The sequence below is a fragment of the Callorhinchus milii genome, unplaced genomic scaffold (genome assembly GCF_018977255.1).
Source record: "Callorhinchus milii isolate IMCB2004 unplaced genomic scaffold, IMCB_Cmil_1.0 Scaffold3, whole genome shotgun sequence".
Classification (NCBI taxonomy): domain Eukaryota; kingdom Metazoa; phylum Chordata; class Chondrichthyes; order Chimaeriformes; family Callorhinchidae; genus Callorhinchus; species Callorhinchus milii.
The window spans coordinates 34,992,851-35,000,545 of NW_024704744.1; positions in this window are offsets into that span (position 1 = coordinate 34,992,851).

Below are 7,695 nucleotides of genomic sequence, written 5' to 3' on the forward strand. Positions count from 1 at the left end.
GAATAAAGCATCCATTGCTGGACACATACAATACAGTGTAACTTGTCAATACTTGGTATTAGTAAAGATACCTGGTCACTATTTATCTTTTAAGAACATTTACTTACCACATGGGTGGGTGGCTAATTGGAGTGGAGGTGCAGACTAATTTTCCCTAACAAGCCTAGAAATTGTAGCAACTCAGCTGAGATCAGTTAAATCAGCCTAGAATAGGGTTCTAACCTGGTACGTATATGGTGCATTTTCTCACTCAGCTAATAGGGTGTCCTCCAATATTACGCTTTAGCTAAAAGCACAGATTGCATTTGGTAAGTGTAGCAAAACGGTTCAGAGCAACACAGCCTCAGTTATACTGCCCATTCTGATTCCTTTCAGTTTGGGATTGCTCCAAGAAAAGATCTCTGCACATGTTGAACTCCCTACTTAAATAAAGCTCTGAGATTCACAAAACTGAACTGGTTTAAAGATGAGGGAAAAAAAATTGTGGGGCAACATTACCCAGGTCTCTAAAATGCTGATATGATGCAATTGTAACTTAGATTGCGATCGTAGAAGTAGGGAATGAGTACAAAGCTAACATGCCACAAGCAAGATTTTGAGAATAGAATTGTTTTCCCCAGTGACCATGTGAAACAATATTATATGTATCCAGCAATAGACGCTCTGCTAATTAAGGCTAGGGTTCATGGGATTAAAAACATGACCTTAGTTCTACACTGAAATCTATGTCATCGGGTGTGGTAATCATAGGGAAGCCTTTGAGTGAAAGGAATGTTGAGTTGAGGGCTTTCTCTTCAGAAAAGAAGTGCTTTGCAAAAAGTATTTTTGGGGAAGAGGGAGAAATGGAAAAGAATTGTGGATCACTTTTGTTACAAAACCATCCAATGTGAGTGAAGTGATGGTGTCTTTTGATGCAATTTATATAGTCGTGCCGTGTGTTTATAAGATGGAGTCCTGTAGCTCAGTGGTTAGAGCACTCGCCTCGCAAGCCAGAGACCTAGGTTCTATTCCCAGCAGGGCGAAATGCTAGTTAAGTTTCCTTATTCTACACGCCTCTGTTTACCTAGCAGTAAGTAGGAACCTGGTTGTTAGTCGATTGGCAGATCGCTTTTCCGGGGCAATGATTCCTTCAAAAATAGTATAATAATAATAAAATAATAAATTGGTCACTTCAATTCATAACTGTTTGTGGGACACTGCTGTCCACAATTGGCTACCGCGTTTTGCCCACAAAATATGCAGTCAGTTTACTTTATAGTATATTCTGTGACATGCTTTAAGACATCTTGAAGACGTGATAAGGTGCTATATCAAATGCAAGGATTATTATTATGATGTGTGTTTGTAAGACAATTGTGCATCTTTAAGTAGAAATCTAGACTTCCAAAATAAATTTGTTGAATTTTCTTGTGGGAGTGACATGCAAAACTGTGCCCCATTGATAGGTGACCAACAACACATACATAGATGCTTTACTCACGTAAAGAAACTGGCGAGCAAGTAAAAATAAATCGCTGTCTGTAGAACATGGTAAACAAATGCTTTATTCAAACAATCAAGAACTAGACTTGTTCTTAACTTTTTCTCTAAAAAGCTTAGAATGCAGCCCACTAATTTTTCCCCAGATAAAATCCAATGGAAACAAAACAAATCAGTTGAACATTAATAGAGAGGATATAAAAAGTTAGAGAACTTTGTGAGTCTTCATGCATTGTGTAAGTATAATCTACCACTGGGCTGCTTTTCCAATGTTTTATTTAGATTAAAATCTTTGTGGATCTCGACAAGGCAGCCACACTGTCCGCAGTAGGTACAAGCTTTAATTATCAAAGAGATAGGGTGGTATTAAAGTATGACTAGTAACAATCTGCAGAATGTCCTTAGTATACCTGTGCAAAGGAACAAGGAGGTCAAACAAATAGTGAGACAGTAATTCAAAGCTCCCATGGTTCAATACAGAGTGAGAATTGACCTTTCACTAAGGTGTAATGGAAAAGTTGGAAGCCTGTTTTTTTAACCTGTCCTGTATCACATGAAGATGATATGATTTTCAAATGTTTAGATTTTCATTGTCTTTTTGTATGTTTTTGAGAAACTGGACAAAACACATTTAACAACATGAAAGGTGCTATACAAGTGCAAGCTTTTGTTGTAGTTATTGTTAGAATGAGACAGTAAATGGATCCTTTGAATGCAGAATCCCCAGCTCTGTCCTCCTTCCCCAGACTGATGCTGTCTTTTCCAGCCTTATGTTCTATGCAGACAAAACATACTGAATATACTGAAACACAGACATAAATGATTTATATGGTGGCAGTGACAGTGAAGTGCTTTATTTGCTCAAAACTGCTATCTCAGCCTCTGATATTCCAGATTATTTCACCCACAGATTATACAATATACATTTTACAGTACATTATGTGAAGCACTTTGAGATGTCTCAAAGACGTGATAAAGTGCTATATCAAAGGCAAGGATTATTATTATTAAAAAACTGATATTCCTACATATGAGGCTTCCATTTAGCAACCTAGATTAGTTTGGTTGAAATTAACAATTCATATCATGGGAGATTGATCCCAACTCCCTCAAACCTCCTATACTGTTGCTGCAATTACACAAACTGGCCCTACACCAGATTGTTTTATTTTTAATAAGCTACTGACTAAGAATATTAATAGATCAGCCTTGCAAATCTCTTACTGAACAGAAATAGTTATGTGCATTAATGGGGGAAGTTTGCTTTACTGACTTGCTCTCTGATCCTAACATTTTACAACTGAATATATCTGACCACTTACTCTGGTCTCTCGGTTTCTCGTTTTGTATTTACGTTTTACCTTTCGGAATGAATGGTTGAAGGTAGCCTGGAAACAACAATTTTGTGATATCATCTCTAGTCCAGTGAAATCATGAATGGGGATTCTCTTTTGCAAACCACTGTCCCAATGCAAAACTCTGACCATCACCTTAAGATGTAAACTAATGAAAATGACAAATACCAATGGGTACACAGATAACATCCTTTATAAGATTTGGTACTTGTGCAGTAATCCAGTACAAAAGACTTCCCCTTTAACGTCTCAACAAGTTATGAAACTGACTCCTCTGAAAACAATTAGCTGCTTGTAACCATCTGTTTCCACGTAGTCATGACAACAGTAATCCACTGTAGATCTCATCATCTGTGTGGGTACCTGCTAAACCTATTCTGTTCTAAGGTTTTCTCTGAAGATATGGATCTTATTTAACAAGCAGATGTCTATCAACTTTGCCTTTAAGCATTTGTGAATATTCACTACTGTGCTTAATAATGACAGGAGTTAATAATAATCCTTGCACCCTCTGATCAGCAAACACTGGCTGGCTCCACATTCCCTGCCTGTTCTCCCCCACCATCGGCCACTTTGCCTCTACTCTCTGGAACATTATTCCAGAGTCCCTGCACAATGCTCCCTTGCTCCCTGCCTTCAAACCCCACCTTAAGACCTATCTCTGCAACTGCGCATTCAGCCACCTTTGCAAAACCAACTGAATCTAGTTTAACTTAAAGAACTTGTTAATGAAGCACAAGGAAGGGTTTGGGGGCAAATAAGGGAGTTATGGCTGGGGAAGATTCACCTGGATGGAAAAATTCCATCTGATTCTAGACTTACAATTTTTCCTTATCATTTCAAATAGGGATGAATTTAGCAAATTCTTAAAATCTGGTCTTAATTATGAGATCTTAAAGACTTAAAAGGAACTACCTGAAGGTGGTTTCAAAATTAAGTCTGATTTTAAGAATTCACCAAATTCTGTAATGGTTTTGAAATGCAACAAACAACTGGACTCTGTGGTGGGGAGGGGGACTCTGGTACAGTTATTTGTAATATTAAGTTTGAATGATTGAGGGGTTCTTGGCCAAGCTTCCTATGCTACCTTTTACATTTCAAGCAAATTGTAGCTGCTAATATCTCCATTAGGTGGCGTAAAGTGTACCTTTTGAGACCACAAGATCTGGTAACAGTTTTACTCTATCAAAGGACGAAATAAGCTAAACTATGCTAATTTTGAATAAGGTAAGAGAGCAAGCTTCAAACATGGAAATAAAGACTCTTTATGTAGTGCAAGATCCATTCCACTCCAGGAGCAAGACAACCTTTGACTACATGAAGAGACCTATTTAGGCCCAAACATTTCACCAAATCAGGAAAATATATTTTTAATCATCAGGGTTTGATTTGAAAGTACATCTTTTTCAAAATATATTTTTACTGCAGACATTACAAGTACAAAGTCCATAAAATATATATTTTTGATAACATATCACAACTTCAGATGATAAATCCAAAAATTAAAGGTGTGTGATTGGCACTTTTGTTTCTTGGGGTAAAGCTGGGCTGTTTTTTGTTCTGTCATTGAAGATTTTTGTTTTCTTAATGAAAGACAAATATTGACCAATCTGTCAACTTTGTGGCTCATTGGGTTTATTTAGGTCAATCATTCATTCAGAACAGCTAATCACTCCAAATACTCTGCTGAATATCAAAGAAATCCAATGTGATGAGTTCACCTCCAAACAATGTCTGAAGCACAACAAAGCACAGTTGTATATTTTCATAGTCCTTTCAGTCACAAATCATGTGAATTTGCAACATATATAAGTCATACTCACTCATTTGACATGTGCTGTTTCAAACCAAAGGCATAATGTTGCAAGAAACCATTCGTAATGACAAAATCTAACTACAGCAAATCTGGTGAATAATCTCACCATTCAAAAAATTTAATGCTGACTTGCTGACTACACAGTGACTACCAAGATTATAGTGGACACTTGTAGCGCTGGAAAATCTTGCAAGTTTTATAAATATAATTTGTTACAAAAATATGTGGAATGATTGAGCATTGATCTTAAGCAATTCACAAGAAACAACATGTTTCAAGGCTTCATATAACACCTGCAAGATCTCAGCTCCAGGTCAAATAAATCAAGCAGGAAAGCAGAAAGTTGACCCATGTCCATCTTTGATGCTTTCACACCCCAATGTTGACAAACATCAGAAAATGGGTCTGGATTAACTGGGTCACAACCTTCATCAATACATAATCCATGTATTTGGTATAGCACCTTTCACATTAAGACAACATCTCAAATTGCTTCACAGGATTTACTGTGAAGTGGAGTGATTGCATATTTGTAGCTGAAAGCAGCAGACCAGTTGCAGACAGCAGTGACCCACAAACAACCAAGAAACAAATTATTTTATTTGGACGATTGTTGGCTAGGTATTGCTGAGTGAAACTCCCTTCTCTCTTTGAGTAGCACCATTTAGCTGAACAGACAGATAGGACCTGAGTTTAATACAACACCTTCAACAATGAAAATTCACCAAAAATGGAAAGTTGAGATTAAATGTTATTCAGAACCTGGATTTGAACTACTGCAATAAAACAGAGGGTTAGCGCTCCAATTGTCTATTTTGTGGATGGTATATGTGGATTCAAAGTCCCAATTCGCACCTGAATGGTGGAGTTTCCAAACTCAACCACATGACCATGACTGAGCATGAGCTTGTCAATTCTGCTAAGAGATAAGGTATGTCACGAAAAGAGCTAGCGATAGAGCAGCATTAGTAGATCCTGGGAGCAAGGCTTCATACGAATAATAGATGGTATAAATATCTAGGAGAAAAAAAACTACCATCCCCCACACCCCTCCCCCCCTCCAAAAAAGGATTCTATCTCTATGTCTCTGAACCAGAGAAAATGCCTCACTGTGGATCTGCTATTTTTGCCCAAATATCAATAATACATTTTCAATAGTTTGTGTTTTGTTGAGTAGGGAGTCAGGTTCATCCAATTGTTCAGCTGCTAATGCTACCTGTGTGTTTATGTCTTTGAAAAGAGCTATCCAATTCAATCCCACTCCCCACTCTCTCCCCATAGCCCTGCAAACTTGTCCACCTGAAAGAATTATCTAATTATTATGACAATAATTATTATGGCAAATAATGGCAATAATTTTGCTGTCTCAGTATTGAAAGAAGAAAATCCATTTAGTGTTATAAAAGGATAACTTGCAACATACAAGGTGTCCCATCAATTTATAATGTTTCAGCTGTACCTCTGCTCACCCTTTTTGCAAACAAACTGAAAGGCTATTACTTTAACTACAGCTCCCTAAATGCCCATAACGTGGTAAACCAAAACAGAACAGGAGGTTTCATAGTTACAGAACAAGGAGTTAGAGGGTCTCTTTACGAAATTACATCATGCTTTAGCTTCAGGTTTCACTAAACAAGACAAATATGTATATAAATTTCAAAGTATTTCTACAATTATAGTACATTAAAATTATATTCTTTTCACCTACAGGGTACACAATCAATACACTTTACACTAGATCCTATGAAGCACTTTGAAACATCCTGCCAATGTGAAGTGCTATCTCAAATGCAAGGAATATAATTATATAACATAATAATAATAGTGTTACTTTTTTTAGCACGTTTGAACTTCATAAAATAGCTACTTTTTGCAGGAGATTGATATTTTGTTCCCCAGGTTATTTGTCAAGCCATTTCTGAATAGTCTTAATACCTAACATTCCCAGTTGCACCTATGATTATGGGAAGTATGTTTTATATTGTCACTCACATCTGCATTTAATTTGTAGATCGATATATTTCTTGATCTTCTCTAGTTGCTTATTTCTTACATTGTAATCACTTGGGATAGCCGCATTAATAATACTGCATGTACAATCAATTTGTTTCCTTATGATAATATCTTGTTTTTTCTACAGATTACTGTTATATCTGTATGTCCTTGTGAGTCCCAGATTATTGGGATGTTATTTTTATTATTATTATTAAATCATGCATCTACATACTACACTGAGTTATTATGAATAAACAATATATTCACAAACTCTATAACAACAGGCCATGACTGAAGCTCAGAAGAGAGGAGATAAATAGGCCATTTATATTTACCTCCTCATGAGGAAAATGTAGAATGGACTACTGGGAAGGGAAAATGTTCGATTACTCTTTGCTGAAGTGCAATTCCAGGCAGGGCGAAACCTTGGGCAAGTTTTCTTACTCCACACGCCTAATAATAATCCCTCCAAAACTAAAAAAAACCAATAATAAATTGGCCATTTTCAATCTATGACTGTTTGTGGGACATTGCTGTGCGCAATTGGCTGCCGCGTTCGCCCACAAATAGACAGTCAATTCACTTTACAGTGTGTTCTGTGAAGCGCTTTGGGACGTCCTCCCGACGTAAAAAGCGCTATATCAAATGCAAGGATTATTGTTATTATTATTAAGATAGAGTCAATTGTTTAAATTGTTTAATATTGAAGAGGAAGAAAGAAAAACTTGTATTTTTAAATCCCGTGTAATGTTAAAACATCTCAAAGTGGTTTACAATCCGTTCTGTGACATGCTGTGACTTTATAATAGACACATTTGTCAGTCATTTTGCTCACAGCAAAGTCCCACAACAATAATGTGGTGAATCTATTTATTTGAAAGATTTTTGGCCAGGACACACAGAAATTTCCTTTTTTTGAATAATCATGGAGTAGGACTTTGGGCATAGTGTTGGTCCACATTAGACCTGCACTCTAATCTATGACAATCCATGCTCAACAGAGGTACTTTCTAAAAGGCAGCCATGTATTATGAATCTGGAAATGCTACC